Below are 17,390 nucleotides of genomic sequence, written 5' to 3' on the forward strand. Positions count from 1 at the left end.
TGAAGGTTTTATTTTGTGTGGGTTTTTTTCTTTTTCTTTCTTTTTTTATTTATTTTTCTTTTCTTTTTTTTTTTTTTTTTTTTTTTTTTTTTTTTTTTTTTTCCCCTGAATGCTGCATTATGCACCATGGGTTCCAGCTACCTTTCATTTACATTTGTATTGTGTGAAGCTGCAATTCATGCCTCTGGGACTGGAGCGACCTGTCCTAGCTGGTCTGTGAGTGCTCTTTGCTGTGACAGGTGCCCAGAGAAGCAGCCTCTCCATACACCTCATGCTGTTGGACTGTCACTGGCTGGCTGTGCCTGGGCAGGCTGCAGAGCTGGCGAAAGAAAGGTAGAGAGAGCACAGGGCTGCTCAGGGTGCTCTTGCACATCCTGGTATGTATAATGTATATGAGTACTGATATGTATAACCTGAGTTTAAGCAGCCTGTGTGATGGCAGTATGTGCTGCCTCCCAAGAGGCAGACAGGCTCTTCCCTTCGGCGTGGAATTTGAACCAACAGGCTTCACCCCGTTGTTAAAACCAGCATGCACAACGAGAAAGCATTTTTAACACATACTGGCTCTAAGAGTACTTTCTCACTTTAAATCTAGGCAAGGTTTCACATAGTGTTAGAATGTGTTAGAATGAAAGAGGCTTTTAAAGAGTTACCACAATACGGGAGTCTCTGGCGCTGTGTGGAACTGGAGCCTGGATTGCAGGTCAGACAGAACTGGGACCGGGCGGTTCCTAAAGCGTTAGACTGTGAGACAGGCTTTGATTCCTTGCTAATCAGAACTAGCTAGCAGGCTCTCTGTTCTTCCCTGGGGAAGATAGCTTGTATGTTCTGGGTAAATGAAAGCCTAAGATAAGCCTTAGTTAGGAATTAACTTCCGTAACAGCTAAATTTAAAACTATGGATTTCTTATCATGAAAATATTGATGTGTTGTATTGCTTTGGGCAATTGCTTCTTAGAGGGGATTTGACTCTTTCAAAGGTATTCCTAAAAATAAAATGATCTAAGCTCTTCAAAGTAAAACAGATTGCTCTTTTTATTATGTGTATTTCTTAAGCAGCATTTTCTCTTGTAACTGAACACAATTTTTTATTCTTACTGATTCAGTGAATAGGCATCCAACTTTGCTATACTAATCAAAAAACTCCTGCCTCACTTCAGCAGTAGCAGGTATAGGCACTCAGGAGAAAGTCTATGTATATTAAGTATATGTATTTAGAGACATTCATTTTTGCAGTGGTTCCACATTACACAGACAGTGATACAGAGCAATTCACTGTTGGTCCTGTGAAAACAGAATGTGTTTTTTAAATACAGAGATTGCATCACCAACAGGTAGCATCTGGGAAAACTTAAATTTCATGTGGTAGAATGCAGATCCTAAAATATTGAGCTCTTGTGGACCCATAATAGATTGCCTGTTCTTTACTGCACTATTTGTGTTTTACGTACTTTGCATGAGTCAAAGTAAAGCAATTGCAGAAGAGACTAGATAGAAGGCAGTGTTTCTTGAAGCAGTGTTAACCCTTGATGGGATGTGCAGAACCCCAAACTATCGCCGTAATGGACAGCCACTCACTATCATCTGAAATCCAGCTAAGTGCAATATCTTCTGTATACTTAAAGAGGGGCCTTTACTAAGAATTTGAGAGTGGGACTGGATAAGGAGACAAACCCAGGTGTCATGCAAGTCTGACACTTTTTTTTCTTTTTTTTTCTTTTTTTTTTTTTTTTTTTAACTCCCCTGGCTGGTTATATCTGCAGCTGCAAAGGTCCTTACCCAGCAGGAGCTTCAGAGGACTTCCATGAAATCCTGGTAGTATGAATAATGGCCTAAATGCTAATTCTTATTTTAATGGCACAGGAGAAGGCTGACAGGCACATCTGCCATTTGTTCAAATAGTTTTCACATGCTTCTACTTTAATACACAATACCATCTGTTGAGCTTTTCTGCAAATGGAATTCTTTTTTTCGGTCTACCCACAAACCTAATTATGAATGTGAGGATTGTAGAGGTTACCTTTTCAAAAATACAGCCAGCATTTCTGTAAAAAAAATACATCTTGTTTGTGTGAGTTATTTAACAGATGGCAAAAATGCATTTCAGTTATTACAGCTATCTCTGCTGTGGAGGAGAGCGGTGTATATGTAGGGCTAGATTCTAGTGCTGACAGCATACAGTACTACTTGGCATGCTTAAATGTGCTGGGGTCTGATCTGCAACTCTTCCTTCTGATTACTTATTTGCTATTACCTATGTTAAGGTGGTTTATAAAGCTAAGGGCTCTCACTATTTTAATGGGGCTAAATTCCATCACATGTCTTGCAGGGTGTAGGACTTTTTCACAAAGAGAACTGCCAAGGGTAAGGTGATGCAGTGTAACCTGATGACCCATCTAAATCCTGAGACTGTGGACTGAATTGGTCAGTCAGAGTCTTTCATGGAAACTATTCTTAGTGTGATTAAAAAAAGCCCACACACCCAAAAGCCTTAATAAAATTCCTGCTTTTGTCCTCTGAATAATTTTTGTCTTACTGGATGAGTTTATGTGAAGTTGCTTTCAGCTGAAGTGGCCAGAGTTTGAAGGTTTACTGAAGCGTCTTAATTTTTGTTGCCACCGTGCTTCCTCCTCTACCTGATCTAGTCACTATTGTTTAAGCTCTAATCCAGCTATTATGTGTCTGAGGTTGACATGAGGGCTGAGAAGAAGTGAGCAGACTGTCAAAACCAGCTGTCAGCATAGATAGAAAGAGTGTGAAATTGAAGTAATAACTGGAATATCCACGGCATCTGTTCAGAGATTCTGGTGAATTTGACCAGTTGGCATCCTCCCAGCCCCAGCTGAGTGACAACATTTAATATCAGTCAGGTACCTTTGTCTTTCATCTGTACTCATGACATAACGTCAGGTCCTGGTACGCTGTAGAAAAAAGCTTTAAAATTATGGAGGAGAATTTGAACTTGACAGTTGAGCCAATGAATGATTGGTAATGACGGTAGTTACTGTATTCTGAGGACAAGAATGGTTGAGGTGATGCTCAACTTGGGCACTGCTAGCCCGAGTTTTGTCTCTACTGTGATATATTTGTAAATGGGCAAGCAAATAAGGTCAAAAGATATACTGAATCGCTATGTGTCGTTGCCAGGTAACCTCTTCGTAACAATGAGAGACGTTAAACAGGACACGTGTTTTCTGGAAGAATTTGAAGTTTTGCAAAACAATCTGGAAAATATAAAATATTTGTGATTGTAAAGCACAAGTAGGTGAAAGCTTGTAAGCTAAATTAATTTCATAGAATTATAGAATCATAGTTTGTGTGGGAAGGGACCTTAAAGATCATCTAGTTCCAGTCTCCCTACCATGGACAGGGACACCTTCCACCAGGGCAGGTTGCTCAAAGCCTCATCCAGCCTGGCTTTGAACACTTCCAGTGATGGATCATCTGCAGCTTCTCTGGGCAACCTGTTCCAATGCCTCACCACTCTCATCGTGAAGAATTTTTTCCTTATATCTAGTCTAAATCTCCCCTCTTTCAGCTTAGAGCCATTTGCCTTGTCCTGTCCCTACAGGCCCTTGTACAAAGCCCCTCTCCAGCTTCCTTGTAGCCCCTTCAGGCACTGGCAGGCCGCTGTAAGGTCTCCCCGGAGCCTTCTTTTCTCCAGGCTGAACAACCCCAACTCTCTCAGCCTGTCTGCACAGGAGAGGTGCTCCAGCCCTCTGAGCATCCTCATGGCCTCCTCTGGACTCGCTCCAACAGGTCCATGTCCTGCTTGTGCTGGGGGCCCCAGAGCTGGATGCAGCACTGCAGGTGGGGTCTCACCAGAGCTGAGTAGAGGGGGAGAATCATCTCCCTCAACCTGCTGGCCAGGCTGCTTTAGATGCAGCCCAGGATTCAGCTGGTTTTCTGGGCTGCAAGCACACATTGCTGGGCTGTGTTGAGCTTCTTGCCCACCAGCACCAGCAAGTCTTTCTCCTCAGGGCTGCTCCCAGTCCGTTCTCTGCCCAGCCTGTATTTGTGCTTGGGATTGCCCTAACCCATTTACAGCACTTGTCTGTCACTTCCAGCCTTTGGTAGTAAGAAATACCTGATTTACTCATCTGTCAGCAGGAGGTGAATGAAAGTCTTGGAGAAATTATCACAAGTTTCTGATGCTGCATTTGGTCTCTTCTAGAGTCCTGGTTTGGGATTTTCATCTAGTCCTTTGTTAGTTCATCTGCTGCATTGCTTTTGATTGTTTTTATTTCTTCCTGCTGACGTGTAAGCTCCCAATCCTTCTTTTACTACTTTCTGTTCTATCATTTAATCTGTCCCTTTGACCTTTTTCTATTATCTGTTCAATAATGCTTTCCGTTCATTCAGCATCAACTTACACACATTATTCTCTGTAAATATTCTTTATATTTTATGCTGTAAGGTCTTAGTAAAGAATTATTCTACATCAATTCATTCTGTCATTGGATATTGACCTTTATGATAATTTTCTTCTCTGTTACCACCTAGTTTAGCGTCCTTAGCAGTAGCATGAAACAGCCTTAATGTTGACAAAGCACAAGTGTCTTTGCCTATTTTGTCATCTGAATTGGTTGTGAAAAGTTAGAAGACAATTTTCATCAATGTCAACAAGCTCTGTTCCATTCTTCTCAGTGTAGAGGACTAGGTGTTAAGCAAAGTGGATGCGAAGTGTGTGTGTGTGTGTGTGTGTGTGTGTGTGTGTGGTTTCATAGAGATTTGTGTAACCTGTGAACCTTGACATGTCTCAGCAGTATGTGGAAAGAGTTGTTCTTTGTAAGTCACCTGAGTGGTGACCAATTCTATGTCCTTTAGCATATGCAGTTTTTCACAGTTTACATCGGTTGCTATAAGGCAAGGACTAATAATTAAAAAATAAGATACTGGATAAAAGATATAGGTGATGTTTTAGTGCTTTTAAACTATTCTTAAAGATATTTCTACCAATGGTCATGCTTGCTGTCAAAACCACTACGTCTAGGGCCTCAAAGGACAATAAAGCACACATTTTTCACTCTTGTGTATGTGTGTTTTCTGCTTCAAATGATTTGTCAGAGGTTTTTTTTTGAAAACAAACTTTCTGCTTGGCAAAATGACTGCTTCATGCCTCACAGCTATTCTTGGGTATCAGGAAAGAATCTAGCTGGAATTAATCTGATTCCACTGACATCTTCCTGACAGACACATCAAAAGGGCTGGAAAAGATGTCATAATCTTTGGTTATGTAAATATCTGAATCAAGATTGCTCTGAGGCAAACAGCAGAGCAGATGATAATGTAGCCCATCTATACTACATCAACAATCATTTTGACAGATGAATTTGAATGCTAATATTTCACAAATAACATTTTGGGAGGGGTGGAGGAGGCATTGTATGCAGTATGGAAACTTATCACCAAAATACATCTTTGTATCAGTAGACTGAGCTTTTTTTGGCTCTCTTTAACAGTTTGTTAAGGAAAAGCAAATCTCTTGTGTCATTCCTTCTTTTGTTCGCAGCCACTTCCCTAGTCCTCTACTGTTCAGAAATGGTACAAATAGTAGAGAGAAGAGCGGGCTAAATTTGGAGCGTGACTTATCAGCATCATGGCACTGCAGGTGTCTGGATGAGACTTCTTTTAAATGTTTAAGTCTCTGCTGGTTTGAGCATTATTCTGAGGGTGATATTCAGCTATTGAAGGATGTCTTCTGTTACTTCACAGCAAGTCCTCAACACTGCCAATCCTTTTCTTCATTGTGAAGGGTCATTTTTTTTTTCATGTTACAATACCTTGAGAAGGGAACACTTGGAGGGTCCTCAGAAAATATATTAGGAATGACTTGGTTTACAATAGGCAGTGACCTTACATGGCTGTAGTCATGGAAGTGAAGGATGGTCAAGAATAAGGGAAATCTGTGTACAGTGAGCAGTGTAGGGCAGTGAGGAAGCGTCTATTTTTGAGCTCACTCTTGCCTCTGCATGTTTTGGTGATGCTCCCAGACAGACGGCACAAAATATCCTTTCTGCCTGTTATGCCTGCCCAGATCTTCCCTCTTTGGTTAGTGCTTTGTGGGTTTTCTTGAGTCCACGGGATAGAATTTTGAGAGCATGTTTCTGCAGAAATCCTCTAATAGGATTAGGAATCAAACCTGTTTCCTTTTGCATTCCTTCCTAACACACGGCTGAATGCAAAATGGGCACAAATGGCCTTGCTTAGGAGTTTTGAAAAAAACGAAGGTTATGTGAATCCCACTACAGCAACTTAAACCAGAACTGTGAACTGTAGGAATGGGAACAGCAATTTGAAGTTGTTTGCAATTGGAACCAATTGAATACTCTTGGTTTGCAAAATTGAGCTAAATAGTCACAAGCTTTTCTTTTCCTTTTCCCCCAATTCTTCTTCAAGACTTTTAGGAAGCAAGATCTTACTATGGGAGTTAATGTTTTGTCCTGCATTGTCAGGACTGAAGGTGTGACAGCAGAAAAGCCAAGAATTGTAAACTGAACACTAGTTTATTCCTTAGGTATAAGAAAAGTGATATTTTGTTCTAACACAAAATAGTGCTGTCTGTCAAAAATATAGTGATTTATCAGCTTTCAATTTTACCAATTATGTGAGGTACTGAATACCTGAGAAGAGGTGCATCTTATTTGGGAGCTTGGAATGGCTGGTCTAGAAAATATCCTGGAAGCAAAATACAGACCAGGTACTTAGGCTGGAAGAGCATCTGAGCCAGACGAGGAAAAGGCAGAATGCTGTCTCTGTGTCAGAAGGAATGGGGAATTCTGTGAAAAGTGCTATTGCAGTTCAGCAGCTTAATGTGGGATCCTTCAGTGCTGAGTGCCTGCCTTTGGAAATAAATGCATTAGCCGCAGTATGGTGCAGGTAGGAGCAGATCTGTAGAACAAAAGTTGATGGCAAGAACCTGGTATGAGTGGGAAGAAGCTTACTTTAAACTACCTTTATTTCGGTTGTATGGACTTAATGACTTCTGGTAGCCGAGTGTGCTTGGTATGCTCTCAGCAGTTTCTCTTCAGCATCTTCTGAAGGGGAATCCCCATTACAATGCTCTAAGACCAAGTGTTGTACGCACCAAAGTGCTCGGTGGGACAGCTGAGGGGTTTGCTTCCAAAGTGCACTGCTGATCCAAACTGCTGTGCTAAAGGAGACACCTCTCTTCTAGAGATCACAAATCATCCTACCTGGTGAGTTGAACTTCAGCTTGGGACATGACTATCAGGGAGGTCTGTCTTTGCAGTTCTGGTGTTGGTTGTTTGGTTGGTGGGTTTGTTTTTTTTTTTTTTTTTTGTGGTAGCTGAGACATGATTTCTCTTTAATTGGGTTGCCTCTAATGCTGATTGTGAAACACTTTCAAAGAACAGGCTGCACGGTCTTCCAGCTCTTCTGATTCTGCCACTGGGACTTAATGAATGATAAAGCATTTTAATAAGCAACTTGCAGCTGTGCATCTCCACTTAAGCTGTTAATGTCCGTTCTTGATATCCAGGCTAGTTACAAAACTTGTTTTTACCCAGATGTTTTAGTGAGGTAAGTTCTTTTTACGCTGGAATCTCAGCAGGAAAAAAAGGACATTAGTATTCCCCTATGCTGAATTCAGAATCTACTGGAACACATAATTTTTACCAAGAGTACTATTACTTTTTATTTTCACAGGTTTCTTTATGTAGCACTTCAGGTCTCAGATTTGCTGAGGGGCAAAAGAAGTTAAACTTGCACTTTTATATTTTATTTTTGCCATCCGTTCCTTTTAGTCATTGATGCAGGTGACACCGCTGGGACCTGCTGAACAAACCAGGATAAATGATGGCTATTTACAAATAAGTGAATGTGAGTGCTTACCTGTTTGGTAGATAAGTCACCTTGGATGCCATCTGTTGTTCTCAAAGGGATGTCTGCTATTTATTCCTACAGCAACTGCATTTTGTGCCTCTGAAAGCTCTTTAAAATCATATCAATAAAGCTGCTTTGTTATGAATCTATAAAGCATCAGAGAGGTCACTGCCCTGATAATACCTTCTGCCTTTTAGTGCTCATCCAGTCATCCTTTGAAAGAACAAATGAGGTCGGCTACCTTGCAGGGAAACTAAAGGGATGTTTTAATTGAGATAGGATTGACATTCCCCCCCCCTCCAATTTTAAAATAAAATTTTTCATTGATATATTAAAATAGGCCATGGAATGTTTGTAAAAGGACAACTTCTCCCCTCGGTGCACTTTTTGTCACTGTTTTTTTATATATGTATATTTTACTTGCAGGTCTAATGTCCATGGCCTGTAGCAGCATGAACACGCAGAGAGGATGTTGAATCTCTTGCTGCCAAATGATGATGGAGATTTTCTTTAGCTCATCAGAGAGGTCTTTGAGAATCTGAATTTTTTCTCTTGAGTCAGACCAGGGGCAGATTACAGAAAGAGGGGCTGTGTCTGACACCAGAGCTGTGTTATTTTAAGATGTCAGTCTATATCCCACCTCTGTAATAACAGTTTCCCTGAGGGGATCTGAACCCATGCATCACTCCACATCTGAACAAATCTACCGTTTTACAGAAGCCTGAGTTTTATGAAAACCTGCCTCTTTCTGCCACTTCCTTTCTGGAAGAAAAAGAGAAGACCTGCAACCCCCCTGCCTTCCCTATCTTCTCGTTAGCAGGCCATGACAGTGTCAGTGGTGTCTCAGATCACTGGTGAAGTAATGATAATGTGAAAAATTTTGAAATGTTGTGACTGTCAGACTTTGTACTGCCATCTCTTCCGCTGGCATCTAAACTGAAATCTGAACGCTGTGTGCCACCAGTATAACTATAGCGTTACTGTATACATTAATAAGAAGTTTCAAATAGACATTTTGATGTGAGCTTGGACCTTTGTTTTTGCAAGACCATAGCCTACTTGTTTGTGCAGGGTTTATTTGATTTGTTTTGTGGTTTTTCGGATGTGATTTTTCTTTTTTTTTTATTTTTATTTTTTTTTTGATAGAAGCATGTCCAGGCTAAACTACTGTTTTGTTTGCTACAAAAAGCAAGTATCTTTTTTTAAATACTTAGGTGCCTAGTCTACTCCTGTGAATCAAACCAATTGACAACATCTGGATATATTGCAAAGGGTACAACAAGGAGCCAAAGGTTTTGTTTTTAGAAAAGGAAAATGATCTGTAAGGAAGTATTTTAAAGACTGAAGTACTGGTCTTTGTGTTGTGGGTGAAAACCTAGGCCACAACACTAGATGGAGAGGGTGGAAAGGGGATTCTGCCTGCCTGACCAACGCCTGGATCTTTAGGAATCTCCTCCACACTTAGCAGGACTTTCAACCTCAGCACCTCGAGGAAGTGCCTAATGTGGCAGCATTTGCTTTCTGTCAGTTTTCCTCCATGAAGGATGTTGCAGACCCTGGTAAGCAACTAGATCATGTGCAGGAGCCGGGTGGTCATGCCATAGCTCTCTGGGACACCCTGTGTGGCTTTGAGGACAAGGAGCAGGGGTAGGCAGGTATGTCACATGGAACCATCCATTCTTCTCTGGGGAATGGGAATGTTCTAGCTGAAGAGAAAAGGTCTGAAGTACCAGAGGTGGGAGAGGGAAGAGGAAAGGAATTCAACTGCCTTGCAGAGACCTGAGGAAGATCTTAATTTGATAGTCATATCACTCTCTACAGTCATAGATCATGTGGATTCATAACTTGCCTCTACGTAATAAGGTAGTGTAGTTTACTCATTCTATAAATTCTTTTATTTAGTCATTGCTTTTTGATTTGAGCAAATGTCCAGAGTTCGGGTTCCTGTAGGGCCTTTCTTTTAGAAGGAGAAAACAGTTACTGAATCCCCTCTCTGTGAAATCCTGCTTATCTACAAAGAAAGGCAAAAAGAGCAGCCCTGACACAGCAGCGTTGAAAGTGCTCTCTCTTTCTCTCTCTCTCTTGTTCCAGGACCTCTTTATCCATCTCCAGTTTTATTCAGACCCCCTATTTTGGCCCTGCTTCAGTCTGGCTAGTTTATGTCCTTGCTGCTTTTCTCTGCCTGCTTCATTTAAGGAAAGGCTTCTCAGAGAAGTGCTGTGTGAGTACGTGCATGCTCTGCTTCTTCAGGTGGAGATCCCTCTTCAGCTACCTGCTTCTGTAAAGAGGCTTAAGTAGGCTGAAGTAATAGTAGCAGGTCTGCTCCCCTCTTTCAGTTTCAAGCTGCAGTCATTTAAATCTGTGTTCAGTTATGTCTTGGTCACACTGATACTGGTAATATTCCCAGTTCCACTTACCTAACTTAGCTGGGTTTTTTATATTTGGAATTACAATGTTTGTTTGGGTTTTTTCCCCACTAACCATTTGGTGAATGATTTCATTTGCTGAAGGAACTGAAAAGAACTTACTGGACCTGCTGGTTGTACAAAACTGCATTAGATTCCTGTTTTCTATAGGAGCTAGCTGCCTGAGTTAAAAGTGTCTGAAAATACCATTTGAATCAACACTTGAAAATATAATGTTTTCTACATCTTTTATTTGTAACAAATTTACTCTTAGTTACCACTGTCACAATTAAAGGAAAAAACTAAAATCCTAATTGACTTTGGAATATATCCTCAGTCAGTTCTTGTCAACTTAATTTATCAACATCTACATGTGCTATAAAGTCACTGTTAAGTACTGGATATCCAGCCGAGTATGAGTTTTATTTTAATGAACTATAGCGCATGTAAAATGAACAAGCAATTATTATCTATTCAGCTATTTTCTATTTAAATTAAAGTTGTTAAGCCACTGAGAATAAAAGCTGGATATTTACATAGGCAATTAAAAAATTGAAAAGGTTTTGACACTTCCAGGGACTTTATGGAATTTGTTATGGTTTGTTTCTGTAATCTGTTTTCTAAAATTTTTTCCTTCTCCCCTCCTAGTAGCAATTGTGACTAATTACTTGCGCAAAATGATCAATGAGCAAATTAATCTTCTCCAAACAGTCTCAAAAGTCATTTTATTGTCATCTTGTTGAAACTGTTAGAGCCAAAGCTTGTGGGGGGAAAATGGGATGAAAAGATATAGTTGTCCTTTGCCTTTCCTTCGGACCACCTAATTGTTAAAAAGGAAAGGGACATGCTTGTGCCTCCAGCAGCAGCGATGCCAGGGTGCTGGTGTCTGCCAGATCTGATGCCAGGGTGCTGGTGTCTGCCACGTTTGTCTCACAACCCCGTCACTGTGGCTCTGCAGGGATGGGGAGGTGCGGCAGAGATGGGTGGCAGCTGGTTCCTGGTGTTTTCTAGGTGCTCATTCCCTGACAGATTTCTTCTGAGAAACCACACTAGCGTTTGAGAACAAAAGAAAACTCTTTTCACGCTGCTGTGCCTGAAACTGAGCTGAGAGAATGGGATGTTTTTGAATATTCTCTTTTTATCTCTTGTTAATTCATGTGCAAGTCTTACGAGATGAAGCTTCTGCTTTTAACTTGTTTCCATTTTCAGCCTCAAATTAGGCATTGCCACCTTTCATTGCAACAGCCAGCAGCTATAAAGCAACAGGAGTTTCTGTTCTGGGCTGCTGCAAAATGCTCCAGTCCACTCATATTTTACTATTGAGCATCCTTTGAAAAATTATTTCAATGAATTGTTGAACTATATGGGAAAAGGTTCTCCCAAGTGTCAGCTCCACTGAAGCTCTCAGTGCAGCCCATACAATACTGAATTTCACCAGTTTGGTTTTAAATTCCCTCATTTTGCCTTCACTTATTTTAATATATTGACTCTATAGAACAGTTTGACAAAATATGTTTTGCATTTATGAGCACTTTGGCACTGTTTATTCCCTTTCATCAAGTACATTGATGTGTATAAACAGGTGTTGATAAGCATTTAGTGGAGTAAATAGGTATAAAAATAACAATAGAAAGTTCTTTGTTTCTTACCTTTATGAAATATGTATGGATATTCCAGCAGAGAACAGACAGTATGTAGCCTACTGTTTATTTTTGGGAAGGAGCTGGAAAGAAGGAGATTTGGTCATTTGGAGGATTGCCAGATATCTAGATAGTCCATGTTGCAACCAGAATGTGCAAGAATTTACTGTTAGCTGAAACGCAAGTTTACTAGAAGTTTTTATGCTCCCTTTATTTTCATTCTGTCTCTAACTTTTTATGGAAGAATTACTGACAAAAAATCTCATTAGTTTTATAAATGAAAAGATAACATTGACCAAAGCCAGGCTTTCTTTAGCAAAGCAGAGAAGATGACATTGCCTCACATCAATCGGCAGTCAGCATTGATGTGATCTCATGCTAAATAAGTCAGACTTCTTGAGATCTTAACCTCATTAACTGGAAAAAGGTCATTTTGGGTAACACATTCCAGTGCATAAGATAAAGGTAGAAAACAGCTCGTCAGAGAGAGAAAAGATTTAATGTGTTTAAGATATGTCTTATTAAATTATTTTGTTTCAGATTATAATCACATATTGACCTTTACAATAACAGAAATAGCCTCACTGACACTCTCTGATAGGGATAAAAAGAAATCTAGTCTTGCACTGCAGCAGTTATACGGTTGATCTGCATAATTGATACCATACAAGTCAATAAATTATTCCTGCTATTAAAAAAAAAAAAAGATCAGTAAGAGAATTTATCAAATAAAACCCAGATCTTAATAGATGATAATGTTCTTTAGTAATTAATAAGTGCTGCATTTATTGCCCCTCTTGAGCAGAGAACCTCTGGAATGATTTATGACTTGCTCCTGTTGCCATAGATCAATGAAAGTTTTGCAGGAAGACTTCAGAGCAGACTCTTAGCCAGGCATTGCTGTAGAAAGGCCTGCTTTCAGGCACAGAAAGCCTTCAATTCATCATTATTTTTCCATTATCTGTGGTGGGTTTTTTTTTTTTGGTTTTTTTTTTTTTTTTTTTTTTTTTTTTTTTTTTTTTTTTTTTTTTAGTTAGTGTAATCTCAAAGTTATTTTGAAGTAATTTATTCGTAGTAAATATACTATACTAAAATGTTGGTCAAATTTGTATCCTTAAATGGAAGGTGTGACACATCATCTCAAAGTCATTGATTTGAATTTGATTTGAATTAGCACAGCTTTTAACGTTCATTAGCTTATCCAGCAGTAATATATTATTTCTAGTTCTTTTGGTTTGTAAGATGTCAAGCCAGCTAATAAAAATAGTTAATATCATGGGTTTCAGAATGAAGCTGATCAGTGGCTGTTGTATCTAACATTCCTTTCCAGATAGTTTATTCTATATTGCAACACCAATCCTTTAATTTTTAAATAATCACCTTGAACAGTTGGTGTTAATTTTGGGGAAAATTCAAGGGAGGCTTTATTACCTGCTGTTTAAATAAATATTGAAGACTTTGCTTACTAGTGCTGCTGCTTTTCATCAGTTGTAAACGCACTTTCCCTGGGAAATCTGTCACAGAGCACAATCCTGGGATTACCTATACTAAAATAAGATGTAAAGAACAAAGCCAAATATCCCACACTCCTTTCACTGTTTCAGTTTGTGTAAGAAACTGTCCTGTAAATTAAAACCCTGAGGAGAGAGGTATTTTTGCCTTCCTGTCAGTGATCTGTTGTTCTTAACCCCTCCTGTCTTCCCTGACTGTCCCTAGGTCTAGTATTTTAAGATTTGAGGAAGAGTGGTTCTGTAGTCACGAATTTTGTTCAGCATTATCTCCCCCAGAGAAGACCTTCAACCTTCTTGTTTCCGAGCCCTAGCTTTTTTAGTTCCTCCTGGTAAGGCAGCTTTTCTGTTTCCTTGATGACTTCTAAGTGTGAAGTCATAAGCTCATTTCTGAGCATTAAAACAGAAAAATCATTCGTGTTCGTACATTTGGTGTTCATACATTTCACTGTTGTGCTCAGCTTCTTTCTGGTTAGAGGTATTGTTTCTCTGTTGAAATGTCTGGGTTATGAGAGCATGTTCTTGTGGTGAGAATTCCACTGGATGCAAAAGTTCTAACTGTATTTATTAAAGGTAGAAATTAGACATATGTCTCAATCAAAGTAAAGGTCTTCTGGAAAAACATATTTGCAAGTGGCATTTAGTGTGGCCAACAGTAAATCGATTTCCGTGTTCTCCCACCTACATAGTTAATGTGAAAAAATAAGAATCATGCAAATAGATGCCTGGGAAGACTGTGTGTTCACTGAAGGTTTCTACAAACAAGTTAAGCATTTGTATTGCTACCTTATATTTGGATGCAAATTCTGTCTCACGTCTGTCAAATGCATAAGCATTTAGGAGCTTTGCTAACTGGAGCAATGTGCAAATAATTCTAAAACAGTCAAACCTCACTCGCATTTAAAGAAACCTAATCTGTATCTTGCACAAAATTCTGTGTTGCTAAATGTGATTTTTTTTTTTAACATTTTTTTTTTTTGGTAAGACCTGGCTCTTTCTCTTTAGGATTAGATTTTGCTGTGTTCTGGATTCTGATTTATGAGGAGACCATTTAATGTAATTTTGGTATTATAAAGAGATCCTAAAATGAGTATATATGAAATGTTACCTTTTAATAATTTTTCCCAGGGACAGACTGATGTTTAAAAAAACCAACCACCTCTCAGCACAGATCAGCATAAGCCTGTATGTCAGAGGGAGTACTTTTGGGATAAAACTTTTAGAAACATTTTCATGGTTGCATAACCCAGATGTAGCTCTTTCGTCATGCATGCGCTTGTAGCAAAATTGCTCCTATAGCCTTTCCTATGTTTATATTGAATATTGATATCCATATTAACAGCCTTTTCAAAGGCAGGTATGTAAGTGGGACTGCTTGTAAGCAGGTTGCACTAAGAGGAGTGCTGGTTTTGAAGCAGTACAGATTCAAAGCCCTGTTTCTTAGGAAGGTGCTTTGGTGTAGCTGTTGCATGGTGTTTTGTAAGGTAATGTGCACTACTGCCTTGTCTTCTTGCTTTTTCATAGTAATATTGGATAACTGTAATTGATTTGATGATAAATACTAACGTTTATGGGAGAGATCACCTACAGTTTCCTCTTCTCTCTTCTTAAGTAACAATTATTAGCTTTGGGATTAAGAAAGGTTATAAGAAAAGTTCTTCTGTTGAGCATTGAATTGTATTACAGCAGGGTTGTATTTCAGAGAGACAAGCATGTGAAGGGACACTATCTGATTGGTTTTGCTCTTGGTTCAATTGGACCAATTGTCATAGGTATTTTTTTCTTGGGAAAATTAGTTTATTCTGACCATTCAGAATTCCTGATAGTCTTTTCAAATATCTAAGGGAAAGAGTGGCTTTCTCTTTTTTCATGCACGGAGATCAACATTAAAAGTGGCTGAATAATTTGTTCTTGCAACCTCAAATGTTACTATCTGTAGGCAAAGGAATAGTTGCTTTCAGAGCTCCATCTTCTTGCTGTCATTTATTGTCCCAGCGCTGGAGCTGTTTTGCTTTTGTCTGAACAATCTTATGTGATCTAATCTCTTCTGTCTTCTTATATTGAGATTAACAAGCCATATACCTTCAGGCATAGGCCAGATCTACAGCAGCAGAGCCTAAATGAACTTGAACATGAGGTCAATCAACTGCACAAAATACATCACACAGTTATTCCAAGGCTCGTGCTGTGTCTATAATTGCCCCTTGTTCTGTCATTAGAGCTCCCCTACAAGTCATTATTTTGAGTCAGCAGAGCTGCAGGGAACAGTCAGCCTGATGGTTAGTATAGTGCTGAATAGATAATATAAATATCTCCCAGCACAGAAATACAAGGAGCAGGTATTTAGATTAAACCTAATAAAATGTGTAGTTGTTAATCCCTTTTTGACTGTAAATTAAAACAATACTTAAAAAACTTTCAGTAAGAATGCTTATTCACTTGGCCTTTTGAAATCTTTTCACTGACTGGGTTTCACAAAAAATAAATGGAAACTAGGCAGCAATTGTAATACAAGGTTATGAAAACCTTATTGACGTAAGACTGAAGCTGCAGAACTGCTGTTTTCAGTACTGCTCTGTGTTTTTCCATGAATCTTAACATTTTAACTCATCTGAAATATATAATTAGGAAAAAAGTATTAGTTTGTCCAGTGTAACAGATGATGGAAGTTCATTCATTTCTGAACCCAACCCAGTTTCAATCTGTGGCATCTAAACATTGTGTGGTGTGGTTAGCTGCCGTTCTGATCATTCTTGCTCTGCTGAGCTGTCTATAGAACACCTTGCAAACGTATCCCTCACCAGCACCGACTAGTTAGCTCTCCCAGCTAGTTCCTTACTTGCGGTCCCCACTCAGGCTTCCTAAATCAAGTACCTTCCCATTAAAGCATCCAAATGCGTGCACTCAAACTTACAGACCTTATTTTTCAGAGCATACGTGCACCTGAACATACCTGTTGGGTGAGCGTGTCTCCACAGATGGTCTTCAGACAGCCCACCAGCAGTTCACAGCCTGTCTGTGCCACAGTCATGTGAGCAGGTCCTGAACAGGAGATCAGTGATGTTATAGAGGCACGTATTCTGATTTTAAGTACAGATGCAAAGCAGTTACTGGTGAGTGAAAGAGGAAGGATGGACCAAGTACTCCAAAGCAGCTGCATGGTATAAGAACTCAAGAGAATGGTATGTCAGATGTACATTTCCTTAGAGAAGCAAATTCCATGGTTTTGTTAGAGTCAGTGGAGACTTTCCTTCATGGAGTTATTCACAGAACATGAAGTTATGGTCCATCTTCCTCTGCTGACTATGGAAAAGGATCAGGGAATGTCAAGTTCCCACTGTTAAAGCTAGGTTGTGAAAGTCTCAGTTTCATTTTCAGTAGGAATGTGGAGACTCAAAACAAAGACTATTCATTTCAGGTATGGTACTATTGTAGAAATTCAGAGAAGTTACATCTAAGAGCTGAAGTTTTCTGGATCGGTGAAGAGGGGAGGTATGTGGTGAACGGGTCTGTTGCAGATGCAGTGACACACTTCACTCATAAGAGAGAAATAGCAATATGTTTATTGGTATAAGACAGCAATTTAACAAAGTTTGATAGCAAATGCAACAGTGGTCTAACAAGACTCAGTGGCAAGGTACACTGGAGTACTTACTGTGTCCAGGGAGGACAGGTTCAGACAAAACTGTCGGGGAGACCCTCCCGTTGAGTCATGATGTTCAGAAAGGACCCCTTGCCTTCTAAACTCCTCAAAGGGAAGTTTAGGTGCAGCTGGATGCAGACTTAGTCTCAGACTCAGTCAACGGGTTCATATCTAAAGGATTTTATATGCACAATTAATCCTTTATAGCACTTAGATAAGATTTTCAAAGTTCAGCATGCCATTGATCACTGGCTGAGAGTCTGTTGCAGCAAAGAGTGTCTCAGCCTGGAGAAGTAACCTCGAGAGATGTCCCTGCTCGAGGGGAGATGCTGTCGTGCAGCCTGTGCCCC

General features: G+C 39.6%; 1 long non-coding RNA gene across 1 annotated transcript; it reads left to right on the forward strand.

Annotated features, from left to right (window-relative positions):
• The first annotated feature begins 9,568 nt into the window (after positions 1 to 9,568).
• LOC121092513 lies at positions 9,569 to 17,137 on the forward strand. The gene is made up of 3 exons (XR_005829337.1): positions 9,569 to 9,579; positions 15,048 to 15,051; positions 17,094 to 17,137. It is a non-coding gene; the product is annotated as an uncharacterized LOC121092513 (long non-coding RNA).
• Positions 17,138 to 17,390: the final 253 nt, after the last annotated feature.

Source organism: Falco naumanni, chromosome 8 (assembly GCF_017639655.2).
Source record: "Falco naumanni isolate bFalNau1 chromosome 8, bFalNau1.pat, whole genome shotgun sequence".
Taxonomy (NCBI): Eukaryota; Metazoa; Chordata; class Aves; order Falconiformes; family Falconidae; genus Falco; species Falco naumanni.